The sequence below is a fragment of the Rousettus aegyptiacus genome, unplaced genomic scaffold, assembly GCF_014176215.1.
Source record: "Rousettus aegyptiacus isolate mRouAeg1 unplaced genomic scaffold, mRouAeg1.p scaffold_m13_p_13, whole genome shotgun sequence".
NCBI classification, from domain to species: domain Eukaryota; kingdom Metazoa; phylum Chordata; class Mammalia; order Chiroptera; family Pteropodidae; genus Rousettus; species Rousettus aegyptiacus.
The window spans coordinates 28,241,357-28,256,264 of NW_023416288.1; the positions used below are offsets into that span (position 1 = coordinate 28,241,357).

The 14,908-nt window shown below is 35.9% G+C and overlaps 1 long non-coding RNA gene across 10 annotated transcripts in view; it reads right to left on the reverse strand.

Moving 5' to 3' along the window:
- The window catches only part of LOC107507984, a 165,893-nt gene that overhangs the window by 96,310 nt on the left and 54,675 nt on the right, over positions 1 to 14,908 (reverse strand). For 7 of the 10 annotated variants that reach the window (XR_004953916.1, XR_004953915.1, XR_004953914.1 and 4 more), the window contains one exon: positions 11,175 to 11,404. The exons of the other annotated variants lie outside the window; for them this stretch is intronic. This is a non-coding gene — a long non-coding RNA (uncharacterized LOC107507984). The remainder of the gene's footprint in view (positions 1 to 11,174; positions 11,405 to 14,908) is intronic. 10 annotated transcript variants of the gene reach the window in all.

Sequence of the window (14,908 nt, forward strand, 5' to 3'; positions counted from 1 at the left end):
ATAAGTGGGCTGGAAAATGTTTCAATGAGCTGCATAACCCAATGAATTTTAATAGTTTCCCGAAGTCTTCCAGAAGATTTTTATATTTAGTTCTTTTCTTCCTCCAGTGTCTTCAGCCTCCCAGTCTCAATACTGAGTTGTAGTGAATCAAGCCTGTGGTAGCAATACTGAAAAAGCAGTTTCTTTGTTTTTGATATTTTGCTGCTAACATTAATTTTACATTTCATTTCACAGTTCTTTCTCATTTTCATTTGTTTATTGTTTTGAAATAAAATCTCCTGAAATATTTCTTTTTACTCCTAATCGTACTGAAATGTGACAAGGGATCTAGAGTTAATCCTTAACTTGTGGGAAATTCTTTCTATCCTAATAGGTACCTAGTTTTAAAAAAGTCTTTCCCACATTTAAATTTTACTCAACAGCTTTTCTAGAAAAGTTGTACTCCGGGCATATTATATTTTTGTCAAAGTGTCTAGGTTTTGTTTTTATCATGTCAGGGATATGGCGTGTGAGATTTCCTTTATCTGTGAGAGAAGGTTGACCTTTTGTGCTAACTCACCTTTCTGGTAAGTCAGCCCTCTTTATCTTGGGCTTATCTCCTCACTCAGTGCCAATAACTTTTCACATTCCACTGATTCAGCACCTACCTATCCTATCCAGGTTCTTCTTCAAACCCAATATACCAGCCCCATCTTCGGCCCAGTAGCTTCTTTATGTGGCCAGTTACTTAATTTTTCAAAGCCTCAGTTTTCACATGGAAAAAATAATATAATTCATCACTGAGCATATTGAGTGAAAAAAAGAAAAGGCAAATATGGACTACAAGCAATGACAATCTTCCTGAGGAAGGAGGTAATAGTGATAATGAGAATTTATTTTACAACAAAATTCAACTTCCAGGTAGCTACAAATAGGGAGCAATTTCTCTTTTTATTTCTTTTTTTTCTTCAGTAATTTGGCCTGAAATTATCCAGAATTTTTTTTTTTTTTTTTTTTTTTTTTGGATTACCAGTTCTAGACAGTAGAATGGAAAGACTTTGAAATAAATTTTTTCAAGATTTTCTAGAGTGGAAAGGGAAGAGCTGTAACAGTTGCTGATTAATCTATTCAGCAAATACTGAGTGCCTTCTCAGGGCTACATCACTGTGTGGATGTGGCTGTATCTGCTGCATGGATTTCTATATGGAAAGGTACTGTCCCTCTGGGACAACACTCCCTCACTTGGTAGAGGTCAGCAGTCCAAGGAGCAGATCACATATGTTTCCACAAGCTACAGAGAAAGGATATGCCGAGCATCCTACATCTCTGTTCACTCAGCTCTGATTCCAAGAGCTGAGCTAAGCTTTTTTATAAATAGTGAGGGGAAATAATAAGACTATGATTCCCATAGGAGAGAGCAGTAATTTCCCATTCTCTTCTGCTAAGAGGTATTATTAATAAGATTGACTCTTGAATTAGGTTTCAGCATCAATGTTGATAATTTCTCATGCTTTTTACTTCCTTCTACCCTAGGATTACCTAGTTTTCCTTCTTTGCATGACTGCAGTATCCTTGACTAAAACATATAGTTTGTCAGGATTTTTGTAGAAATACATGTGTTTCTACTCCACCAATTTTTTTAAAAGAGTTTTCATGAGGTCTAATTAGAAGGTCTCATTATAATCCCAAGAAGGATAGCAATGTATAAATTATTAGATGAAATTGGAATCTTCCATCCTTCAAAATGAGTTTTCCTCCAAATGAGAACCATTCCATTTTTAAACTCAGTGTATCTTCCAGCACTTGATGCTTTACTTAACATGGTTGCAATTCACTTGGCCTATGAATCATATTTATCTCTTCCATGTATTTATACCTCTTCTAACCCTTGGATTTGTGGTACAATTAAATGAATGAAATATACTTGAAATTTTTACACTTGCAAATCACAATACTATTTTAAAAATATAAACAATTAATATTTAGGGAAGGTTTCATAGGAAATGTATTTACTGGAGTTAAGAGACCTGAGATCTAGTCCTTTGTTACTCACTAGCTGTGTGAGCTCTAACAAATAATTTAATTTAATTTAAGCTCCTACAATAAAGCAATAAGACTGGATCCTTTCAGTACTAGCAATCTAAAATGATAAAGATAAGTACCTTTCCCTTTCTAATACAAAATAACCAACTATCTAAATACATTAATTGATTAAACTTATTATGAGAGTGTTAAAGGAGCACTTTGCATTTTTAAATATTTCCTTTTAAGACAAAATAATGTATGAAAACAAAATGGCCCATAAGCTCCCTGCTCAGATAACTATTTGTACACAAGGTTTAAGAAGAAATCCAAACATTGCAGGAAATGAGTAAAATGAAAAGTCAAAATCTTCATCTCCATCGCCAATAGTCCCCAATCCACTTCCTGAGAGATAAACACTGTTAATATTTTGCTGTGAGTCCTTTAAAAATTATGGTACACTAGGAAATATATGTGTTGCCTAAATATTTCCTAATATTTGCAGATCCTACCACAAAACTGCGTGCATATCATATTTTTTGTAGAACATTTTATAACATTAGGAAGTGGTTAAAGAGCATTTGCTAAAATTTCTTTAAAATGCCTACATATGATTGTAAGTATTGTTTCCTGTCTTATGCATGGAGAAAAAGGACAAAGTCTCGTTTGGAAACGGGCCCACGGTTTTGTTTTTGTTTTCAAATAAATGTTTCTCTTAAGTAGGTGTAGCACCTGTGAGATTGGTTTTTTAAAGCAGTTTTGAATATTATGTTCAGTTTATTAGTCCAAATAAAATAAGTTGGAATATGATTCTTTTCCTTCAGCAAGATACTTATTTCCCCCAAAGTTTAAATGAAACATGTAAAGAACAACTCAAACAGCCAGAGCTGGAGCAAGTTTACTGGGGTCTCAATATACCGCCACCAATTTAATCGTTTGGATGATCCTCTTGGAAAGGGCTCCAGTGTTTTCTGAAAGCCCCACAGGACGACCTGGGAGGTAACAATAGAACCATCTGTTTTGGGAAACTGACTCTGAAATGAATTACACTGAGGGCAAGAAGATCAAGCATTCTTCTGTATTTGTGGGTAGCCCAAGATGTAAGTCCCAGCTGTTTGGGGCAAATTTATAGGGTTCTTGGAAGTTACATTTGCAATTCATGATGACGAGATGAGCTCAGTATTTGACCTAAAGGAAATTAGATTCACCAATATTTATCAACTGCAGGATTCACATTTTCAAAGCAAAAAGTAAATGAAACCTTCCTTAATGTAAGGGAGCAATAAGAGTATACTAATAAAGAAACTGCTCTGAGTTATTTCTTCAGTCAAATCAGCATCAGTATTCAAACATATAGCTATAGCAATCAACTTTAAATACAGAGAAAACTTCTTCTGAATATTAATACCACTAATAAACAGAAACCTCTTACTAAAGAGTCAGTCCACCCTTATAATCACAAATGCACCGCAGTGTGTCATATAAGGACATATAAGCTCTAGAGCTAGCGTTCTGGTGTCTAAATCCCAGCTCTGAGCCTCATTTGCTGTGCTGTCTTGGTCAAGTCTTTAGCCTCTCTTAGGCCTCTCAATTTCTTCATCTGAAAAATGGGGATGACAATACTATCTGGCTCATTCATTTGTTATGAAGATTAAATGTTAATATATCTAAAACACTTGCCTGGCATATAGTAAGTGCTATGTAACATTAGTTATTATTTAATTTCTTAGTCAATGGGTCTATACCAATATTATAGAAAAAATTCAAGTAAAGATAAAAGTATTTTTAAGTTGAAAAATAATTTATGCAAAAACAATGTCACTTGAGTTAATATGCAGAGCAAAATATTTGTTTAAAAGAATTAAAAAGACTAGTGTTCTGCATTTAGATTCTAAAAGTATGTGTAAGATATTTTAAAATACCGTGCAAAGGTTTGTTTGTGAGGTTAAAAACCCACCATGTACGAATCCATTTTTGCATAGAAATTGTGTGCGTACAAACAGGAAGACTTTTGTTAGAAGGGAAATTGTTAAATTAATTAAGAAATAAATTTTACAGTTTTTTTTTTTTTTCTGAGAACTCCATAATGAAAAGGCAGCAAAAAAGATAATGAGGATGGACCAAACAGATGTCGGTTTCCCCTGAAATTTGCCAAACTTTTACAGCATCGTTATGATAGATTTCCATTTGAGTCTCCACAGTTTAAAAGTAAGTGGGACATTTGGATCTAGAAGAGAGCAGAGATGATTAAAGAGTTGGAAACCCAGGCTTAAGGGGAAGGAATCACGGAAATGATGTTGGTTGGCCAAGTGGAGGAGAAGGCTGTGGGTTACTTAATTGCAGTCTTGGTGCATATAATATGCTGTTTAAGGGGTTGGGGAACAGATGTCATTCCCCAATGAAAATGGTACAAGATGGAAAGGGAGCACTTTGGCTCTGACTTGACAAAAGTCTTTTAAAGAGTTAAAAAAAACATTTTTTTGGTAAAGAGTTGTTGAGCAATTAAATCTTTGTTCACTAAATTGGCATTTATCCAATTCCTCCTCTGTCTTGGATACTGTATTAAATGCTAAGGATTAATTCATAGACAATAATCCACATGTAGGCATAGAAATAGATATATTGAGTGATTTGCCTTTTGCTCCAGAGTTGTTTTTGCCATAGACTTGGTGACTTATGTGTACTAGAGTTTGAGAAAAGAAAGCAAGCCAGGTGGGGACAGCAGCAGTGGAATGTTCTGCATTTCCTCCTGTAAGAATATGAGTTTCCTAAAATACCAGGGAAACAGCTAGGTGGGGCCTCATTTGTTGACACCTCACCCAAAGGACTGCCCTGAGGATAAAGAGAACCATTAGCAAGATCCTGTGGGATATAGGGCAAGTGCTAAGACAGCATTTGACTAAGAGAGAGGCAGACTAGATCTTCCTGCTCAGGAAAACATTCAGTGGTCAGGCTCTGCTTGTAGGCCCACCTATCTACCCAAGACTTCACCTAGGAGCCACCATCCAAATGCCTGCATCCCAGAGGTATCAATAATAGTCTTGGATTAGCCAGAGAAACAACAGCAAACAAGAGACAAAATGACACAGAGGCCAGTGCAATGATATTATGAATAAAAGGTTTCAGTGCTACTGTAAGATAAAATAGTTATCTATTATCTTGGTCAAAAAGCTATTAATGTGTACCTCTATCCTTTTTTTTTTTGCTAATAAATGTTGTTCTTAAGACTTCATAAGGTTTGGATTGTTTCTCCCTCCTTCTGTGTCAGCCAGAAAAAATTCAATTATAATTCATGTGGTTTCAGCTTGAAGTATATTTATATTCTTTAAGTATATTTATATATTCTAGTAATTTGAAACTTGATAATCAAATTTTTATTTACCATTATGCCAAATATCTGAGTGAACAAAATATTGTGTTTTCCTTCACAGTAGTTCTCACACTCTGACCAACATGCCCATTCCTGCTGATTGCAGTAGATGCTATGATGTTTAACCCACTTCCCCCACTAAGGGCAGAGGAAAGCATTTTTACACTGACTTGCAGTATAACTCAGAGCTGAGTCCTCTCTGAGAATTTCCCTGGGTTGGAGGGAGTCAGTAAGGTTACAACCCCTTACAAGGTGTATCTGTATCTGCAACTGGCTGATACAGAGTAGAAAACCTGGTTCCTGTAGCCTTGATTCGAGATGTCTCTGAAGGGCCAGCAGCATCAGAGCTCCCGGTGAGACTGGCCACAGCCCTGTAGCTGTACTGATGTTCAGCTTCTCAGGCTTCCTGCATTCCTTGGTGGTCTTGTTCCCAGAGTGCAACCCAATAAACCCCTCCCAGGCAAATCTCTGTCTCACAGTCTACATTCTGTGGAATTTGACCTGGGACAAATGAATATATGTAGAGAGTAAGCAAATTAATCATTAATGAATTTTTGCTTCTCAAAAATTAATATTATACAAGTTTCCAAATGCAAGCTCATCTCCATCCTCATTTCAATTTCATTAATGTTAGAATTAATTATTACTCTACATTAGGAGAGTAGCGGAGAAATCAATTTATTTACTGACAAACAAATCTGCTGCCCCCCAGCACTAGCTCCCAAGCAGAGGACAATGCAGTTGAGTTACCATTAGACTAAAGAGTATCACAAACTAACAAATACACAAACTGCCACAACATCTCCTTCTTCGATCCTAGTATTTCTCCAGCTGTGTCTGTGAAGCAATGATGATTTATCAGAACCAGAAGTGGAAAGGCATCACACACTAATTTATGAAAGGTACCTGGAGTTATTTCTTTAAGGATGCAAGATGACAAAGAAATTCTGTAATAAGCGTATTTTGTTTATTTGAAAAAACTCCTTTTTTAGACTATGCTATCTATTTTATTATACAGCCAACTGATAACTGAAAAATGTGACTGATACACTGTTCTGGCTCAAGTGACTGTGAAAAGGTTTTTGGAAATGGCAACCAGCCACATTTTTTTCCATGTAAATGTCACTGGTAAAAGAATATCCTAATATATAATTTGGAGCTGGCTGGAAGTGTTTTTAGAAAACTTAATTGGGGGAGTTTTTAGGTTGAATTCTCCCCAAAAGCAGCACTGAAGATCATGATTTGAGTCCACACAGTTTATTTAGGAAGCAATTTTAGGAAGCCCTGGCAGGAGAGTAGAGAAGGAGGGAGACCAGTAGATGATAGATTAGCAGCTGGGGCTCAATCCCCTGGGGCGGAACACACCTTAGAGTTTCTCGCCTGAGATGTGAGGAAGCTGGAGTATTTATCTACAACTCCTGTCACTGGTTGGGTAAAGGCTGCTTCCAGGGGTGTTCACTACACAGAGCTCCCAGCCTTCCTCATGCATGTTTGGAATAAGCTCACTCCTCTAGCCAGAGGAGGCTCTCAGGCAGAGAGTTGCAGGGGTTTGCAATAAGAAAGTGGTCTAACTATATGGATGCTGAGGGAATAAGGGTAGGGCACCAACACAGATGCTAAAAAAGTTATGTAATACCCTGCCTAAAACCCTTTGGAAATAAATAGGCCTCTAACAAGACTTCTAAAAATCTTTTTCTTATGAGAAGTGGCAGAGGTGATTGTCAGATTTATTGCAATTCTAGAATTCTAGGCCTCTAGAAAAATTCTAATGCCACTGATAAATAAAAATATGCCATTATTTGGTTGTAAAAAATATATATTCTATCAAAAAGTTACATTCAGCATTGAATATTTATAACAAGTATTGTGAAGAATTGATATTGTTAAAATGTCCATACTCCCCAGAGTCATTTATGGATTCAGTGCAATCCCGATTAAAATTCAAATGGTGATTTCTTATATGGAATCACAGAAGAACCCCAAATAGCCAAAACGATACTGAGAAAGAAAGAACAAGGCTGGAGATATCATACTGCCTGACTTCAAATTATACTACAAAGCAACAATAATCAAAATAGCATTGTATTGGCAGAGACAAATAAAACAGAATTCAGAGCCCCAAAATAAACTCACACCTGTTAGAAAAACAATTATAATCAACAGGACAATAGCAAATGCTGGAGAGGATGCAGAGAAAAAGAAACTCTCATACACTGCTGGTGGGACTGCAAATTAGTACAGCCACTGTGGAAAAGAGTATGGAGTTTCCTCAAAAAAACTAAGAATTGATCCAGCAATCCCTCTACTGGGCATTTACCCCCAAAGACTTTAAAACCCATATCCAAAAAGATATTTGCACACTGATGTTCATAGCAGCATTATTCACAGTGGCCAGGACATAGAAGCAACCAAAGTGTCCTGTGATAGATGATTGGCTAAAGAAGTTGTGGTACATATATACAATGGAATGTTACTCAGCCCTAAGAAGAGATGAAATACTGCCATTTGTGACAAAATGGATGGATCTCGAGATAATCTAGCTAATAAACCAGACAGAAAAAGTTGGAGATCACATGATATCACTTATATGTAGAATATAAACCTAAAAGCAACCAATAAATAGGACAAATAGAGACTCATGAACATGGACAATAGACTAGTGGTTACCATAGGGTAGAGGGAAAGAGGGAGGTAAAGGGGGTAAATGGGATCAAATAGTGGTGACAGAAAGAAATCTAACTATGGGAGGTGTACACGCAGTGTAAATATATATATGCCTTACTGTTAAAATGGATAGCTGAAACTTATTGGATTTCATTAACCAATGTCATCATAAAAAATTAATTAATTAATTTTAAAAATAAATAACTTTGGGTGGTGGACACACAATGCAACATATACATATGATGTATTATTAAACTGAACACTTGAAACTTATATAATTTTATTAATCAAGGTTAATAAATAAAATATAAAAACAAAAATAACATATATATAAGTAAAATTTCAATAGCATTTTTCACAGAAATCGAAAAAATGATCTTAAAATTTGTTTGGAGCCACAAAGACCCTGAGTAGTCAAAGCCATCTTAAGAAAGAAGAACAAAGCTAGAGGCATCACACTTCCTGATTTCAAACTATGCTACAAAGCTATAGTAATTAAAACAATATGGTACTGGCATAAAACAGACACATAGACCAATGGAACAAAATCAAGTGCCAAGAAATAAACTCATGCATATATGGTCAACTAATATTTGAGAGTCCAACACTCACTGAAGAAAAGATAGGCTCCTCAAGAAATGTTGTTGAAAAAAATCAGATTTTCATATACAAAATATTAAAACTAGACCCTCATCTTACACTCACAAAAACTGACTTAAAATGGATTAAAGACTTAGATATAAGACCTGAAATCATAAAACTCATAGAAGAAAACACAGAGAAAAAGTTTCTTGATGTTGGTCTTGGCAACAATGTTTTTTAGGTATGACACCTAACACACAAGTAACAAAAGCCAAAATAAACAAATGGAACTACATCATATGAAAAAGCTGCTGCACAGCAAAATAAATAATGTAAAAAAATAATGTAAAAAGTAAAATGAAGAGGCAACCTATGAAATGGGAGAAAATAACTGCAAAACATACATCTCATAAGAGGTTAATATCTAAATTATATAAAGAACTCACACGACTCAATAGCAAAAAATAAATTAAGATGGAAAGAAGACTTGAGTAGACATTTTCCTAAAGAATAGATTCAAATGGACAACAGGCATATGAAATGTGCTCAACATCACTAATCATCAGGGAAATCAAATCAAAACTACAATGAAATAACGCCTCTCAAATATATTAGAATGGCTACTGTCAAAAAGACAAGAGGTAACAAATACCGGCGAGGATATAGAGAAAAAGGGAGACCTTTTATACAGTTGGTGGGAATGTAAATTGGTACCGCCACTGTGGAAAACAGTATGGGGGTTCCTCAAAAAATTAAAAATGGAACTATCATATGATCCAGAAATTCTACTTTTGGATATGTATCTGAAGGAAATGAAATCACTTTCTTAGATACTCCCATGTTCACTACAGTATTATTTACAATAGCCAAGATATGGAAACAATTTAAGTGTCCAGCAACAGATGAATAAAGTTGCGCGCGCACGCGCGTGTGCACACACACACACACACACACTCACTCTGAAATGTTATCCAGCCATAAGAAAAGAAGGAAATCTTGCCATTTGTGACAACATGGATGAAACCGAGGACATCATCCTAAAAAAAATGTCAAACAGAAAGACCAATACTGTATGACCCCACTTATAAATGGAATCTACAAAATCAAATTCACAGATTGATAATTGTCAGAGGTGGGGCTGGGGAGTAGGGGAAATGGGTAAAGGTTGTCAAAAGGTACAAACTTCCAGTTATAAGATGAATAAGTTGTAAGGATGTGATGTACAGCATAATGACTATAGTTAACAATATTGTATTGTGTATTTGAAAGTTGCTAAGGGGATAGATCTTAAAAGTTTTCAACACAAGAAATAAAATGTAACTATGTGCAGTGATGATGTTAACTAACCAAAATGATATTCTGCAATATATACACATAGCGAATCATTATGTTATACACCGTAAACTTCTATAATGTTATATGTCAATTATATTATAATAAAGCTGAGAAAAGTATATTGTACATAATGAATATTCAACATATGTGTACTCTACATTTAAGATGGAAATATTCGTTTTTAACATGCTATGATAAAAACAGCTGGATATTAGCTCCTTATCAGATATGATTTGAAAATATTTTCTCCCATTTAGAAGGTTGGCCCTTTACTTTGTTGATGGTTTGCTTTGCTGTGAAAAAGCTTTTTAGTTCGATGTCGCACTTATTTATTTTTGCTTTTGTTGCTTTTGTTCATATTTTTAAAATAAGTCAGTCTTAGAAATCAGTCTCAGTAATTCTCTTTGTGATATAAATACATTTTTCTTTTCTTGCTTCAAATGTAAAGCCCCAAATTTTCCTAAATTTTAGATGACAGCCTCAGGTTGACCCCAAGGAGAAGCATATGCTATTCTTAACTTTCAAAATCAAGTTTGTTATAGAGGGCCAGAGACTGAAAAGCCTGGAATAAGCCAAGGTAAGCAAGGAAGTTTGCGACTGACACATACTTGCCTGGCACCCAAGTTACCAGAAGGCCAAATATCTCCCCAGGGGAGAAGCTCTGTGTTGTCAAATAGCCATCCCCCAGTTGACTCAGCAAATGGGTCCTGCTGAGCCAATAAAATGTCAGCATCCCAGTTTGCAAAGCACCTTCTATTTAGTTGATGTCTTGCTGTTTACAAAGTTCTTTTACACAGGCTTATTTAATCCTCAAGATAGGCCAAGTATGAATTATTATATCCCTTTTGCTGGTATGAAAAGCACGATTTAAAAGAGAATAAATAAATTCTCCATTGATAATCAAATAGTAAGCAGCAGAACTGGAACACAAATTCAGTTCTGACAGGAAGAATTGTAGCTCAGCCCTCTTTTCACCAGCCCACTCTTCTTTTCTTCTGGTCCCAGGAAGGGAACTCGATAGATCACTGTACATTTAAACAATAAATTATCAAACACTAAATCTGACTGGTGTTTTCTGAACCTGAATATTCAACTCTCTTTTCTTCTGTCTGCTTAAGACTCCACTCAAAATTGGAATATTTGCTAAGGATATTAGTTATCTACTGCTACATAACAAAATAACCCTAAATTTTGAATCTTAAAATAATCATCATCAACTCACAGTTACTATAGGTTACGGATCCAGGGGTTGGCTTTCGCTCAAAGTTGTTCTTGAGGTTGCATTAAAGCTGTTGCCCAGGCATGTAGTCACTTGTGGTTGACAGATCCATTTACAGGATCATTCATGTCCTTGGCTATTGTCAGGCTATTTGTGTTCCCTGACATATGTACCTCTATACGTGCAAGAGTGTTCTCATGCCAGGGCAGCTGGCTTCCTTCAGAGCAAGTGATCTAAGAAAGAGAGAGAGACCAAGGAAGTAGTCATGTTGTTTTACAACCTAATCTCAGAAGTGACATACCATCTCTTCTGCTGCATTCTATTGGTCACATCAATAGAATGTATCAATCCTGATACAATGTGGGAGAAGACTAGACAAGGGCATGAATACCAGATGTGGGGACCATTAGGGGCCACCTTGGATGCTGGCTATGCCAGTGAGAAAGATACAAATATAAAGGGACACATCATTCCTCCTGCTGCTCCTCAGAGGCAGGGCAGGATACACGTAAAGCAGAATTTTGTCATATTATTTGTTATGTCATCTCCATTAGACTGAGCTCAGAACAGATACTAACAGAATTAATAAGACACTAAGATCACATCTCTGTACTCAAACAGTTCAGTCTAATAGAGACAATATGCTACATGATATAACACAAACCAAGAGGTCAATAAAGAGAGACCCAAAAAGTAAAATGGGGTTCAAATAATGATGGCAAGCTGCCATACATTTAGGGAAAATCAGGAAACAGTGACTAGGAGAAATGACAATCGATATGGACCTTTTGAAATGAGCAGGGTTTCAAAGAATAAAGATCTTAGCAAAGGTAAGTGAGATAAGACTCAGAGGAGGGAAAGCATGTAAACTATTAGAATCCTACAGCAAATCTTTGAACTGGAAATTATGATAATCATATCTTCATGACTGTAGAAGTACAGCATGGAAATGAAGTTGCATAACGTTTGAGGTGGCAATGGTTTGATGTAAAACCAGCTATCTGTGAAGCCCTCGCTGGATGGGCCGAAAGGAATACCTGGAATGAAGGAAAAATGTCAGGATAGACTTGACTTCCTTCTTAAATGTCTTCAATGGCTCCCTATTGCCTATAATAGGGTGAGGCAAAGTCCTTAGCATGTGTTCAAGCCCCTTAGTCTGGCTCGCACCTAGGGAGTCATATTACTAACCATCACACCGCCTCAATGCCCCTTTCCCAGGCTTCCAGCGATGCTCCAGTTGCCCTACATACTTGTCATCCCAGGTCATACTAGGCTGTGTTCAAGCTAGACAGCCAGACATTTTTACTCCATTTCGTTTGTGGAATATCTTTCATATCTTTTCTCGCACCACAACCCACTCACCTTTACAAGTTCAATTCACAGATTACTTTGAAAAGATTTTTCTAGCTCTCCTCTTTCCCATCCCTACCCCAGTCCTAATGTCACCACTGCAAATATATTTTTACATGTAGCATGGCATCTACTCTACGTAATTGGTTTTAATATGCACATACGAATCTTAAAATTGATGACATGACAGTTTATTTGACATCTTTTTTCCTTGGTGGCATCTTGAAATCAGTAGCTTCTTAAATTCAGTGAAATTTATTTGTACTTATTTGTATGCTTACTCCTTCCTTGAGACTAAATAAATCCTGAAGTCTGAGATTATTTCTTATTTATTTTGTATCACCATTGTCTATCACATTAGCCTATATATAGTAGGTTCCTCATAACTGTTTGTTAAGGAAATCAATTTTGGAGACTGATTTTTAAATAGCTATGTAAAGTAACCTTCATCGATCTCTATCCTGATCAGCCATGTCATCTCATTTAAAAAAAAAAAATCAGCTTAAGATAAATGAATAGAGATTCCATGATCTGTTGACCCTGTTATACCATTTGACCTGAAAATTACAACTTTCTTCCTTTTATATCATATAATCCTGAGCCTTCCCGGAACTGATGTTCGAAATCCCAAAGCTCTTGACAGGACACTATGGTTTTTGATAATGGACTTAGAACTGTAAATCTAAACCATTGCTGAAATGTCTAGTCAATGGAGTCAGACAGGCCTGAATTGATGTCCAGGTTTTAATATTTATTAGCATACGACTTTGGTGTTTAACCATCCGAACCTCAATTTTATCCTTTGTAAAATAGGGGTAATGTAACTTACACCTCAGGATATTTGTGAGGATTAATTACATTAAAAAATATAAAACATCTAAAATGGGGCCTGCAATAGGGAGGTATTCAAACAATTTCAGAACCATCCTATGTCTCAAGCACCTGGCACACAACAGAATGAACAACAAGAATAATCCACATGGTTAGATAAACAATGTGGACTTCAAAATCCTTGTAAAATTATATTAATTAGGCGCTGAAACAGTTGCCCAAATTAGTGATATTAAAATACAATGACACTGATTACTGAGGAGGATTTATTCTACTTGGTCTTTAATCCATTTTCTTCATGTATGATTGAGTCTTTTTAAGTTTGGATCTGGTTTTACCTCTTGTGTTCCTATTCACTAAAATATTTTTTTTTATCATAAAGACATAGAATTTATGAAATTAGGCCCTGTATTTTCCCACATTTTGGGCTAATCTTTTTGCTTTCAGGCACTATAATTCTAGGTGAACTGTAAAACAATCTTTGGCTCCCATTAACTCTGTCTCAATGAGGCTATCTTATTTTCTCCAAACCTTTTTCATAGGCTTTGAAACTTTCTTTTGGACTTTCTCCAAAAGTTAGAATACTCCTAAGTTGCTTGACTATAGTTCCCTTTATTTTGTCATATACTTCTTTATGTTGAGAAGTCTCTGGGGGAAGCAGGGAGTCCCTGTGCCAGCTGATGAAGACTAGATAAGGCATGGAGAGTGATGGAGTTTTCTAAAGGACCTTTAGAACTATGGAGGCAGGGCAAGTAGATAAGAGAGATGAGGAAGGAGGGAGGAAAAGAAGAAAGGAATTCAGGAGTGGTTAAGGAAAGTTGGAGAACAGAAAACAAAAGTGTGGCAAGAGCAATAATTGTGAAGGATTGTCATCCTGCCAAGATATAGAGATTAAGACCAGGAGAGAGGGGTTGGGGCTGGTTTGCATTTCAAGAGGATGAAATAAGAGGAGAGACAGTTCACACAAAGAATAAGTTTAACTAAAAGCCAGATAAAAAATGTTGAATCTTAGATAAATCCTGCCACACTCAATGGGAAATAAATTCTAGATATCAACACAAGAAGAGCTAAGAACCCCTTAGATCCTTCAATAATCTAGAAATAGAATCCCAAAATAAAAATAGACAAATAATACTATTTTCTGATTTTTTTTGTCTTTCTTTGCCCATTTTTAACTCATCTGCTCTGTGGGGGCTAACCCTTATCCCGACTGTAGATATGGAGGGATAGCTGCCTGGTCCAAATGCTCTAATCAAGTCATAGTCTTTTCTACTCTTCTTATAGATACAACTTTCAAAGACACGTTCTCCAAAATCCACGTGCTTTGATTAACAGGCTTAAGTGCTATAATTACTACATATTTGAATGCAGATTAATTTATAGACCCAGATAATGAATCTTGTCCTGTCATGTTGTTTTTAGCCAAAGTTGAAAGAGAAAGCTTTGAAGAATGTGGAGAAACTTAACTATGAAATTTTGATAGCCTCAGGGCAGAAAGACCTAACACAAAGAAATAATCGTTATTCATTTAAATAGTATTCATGGCCTTGGTGAAA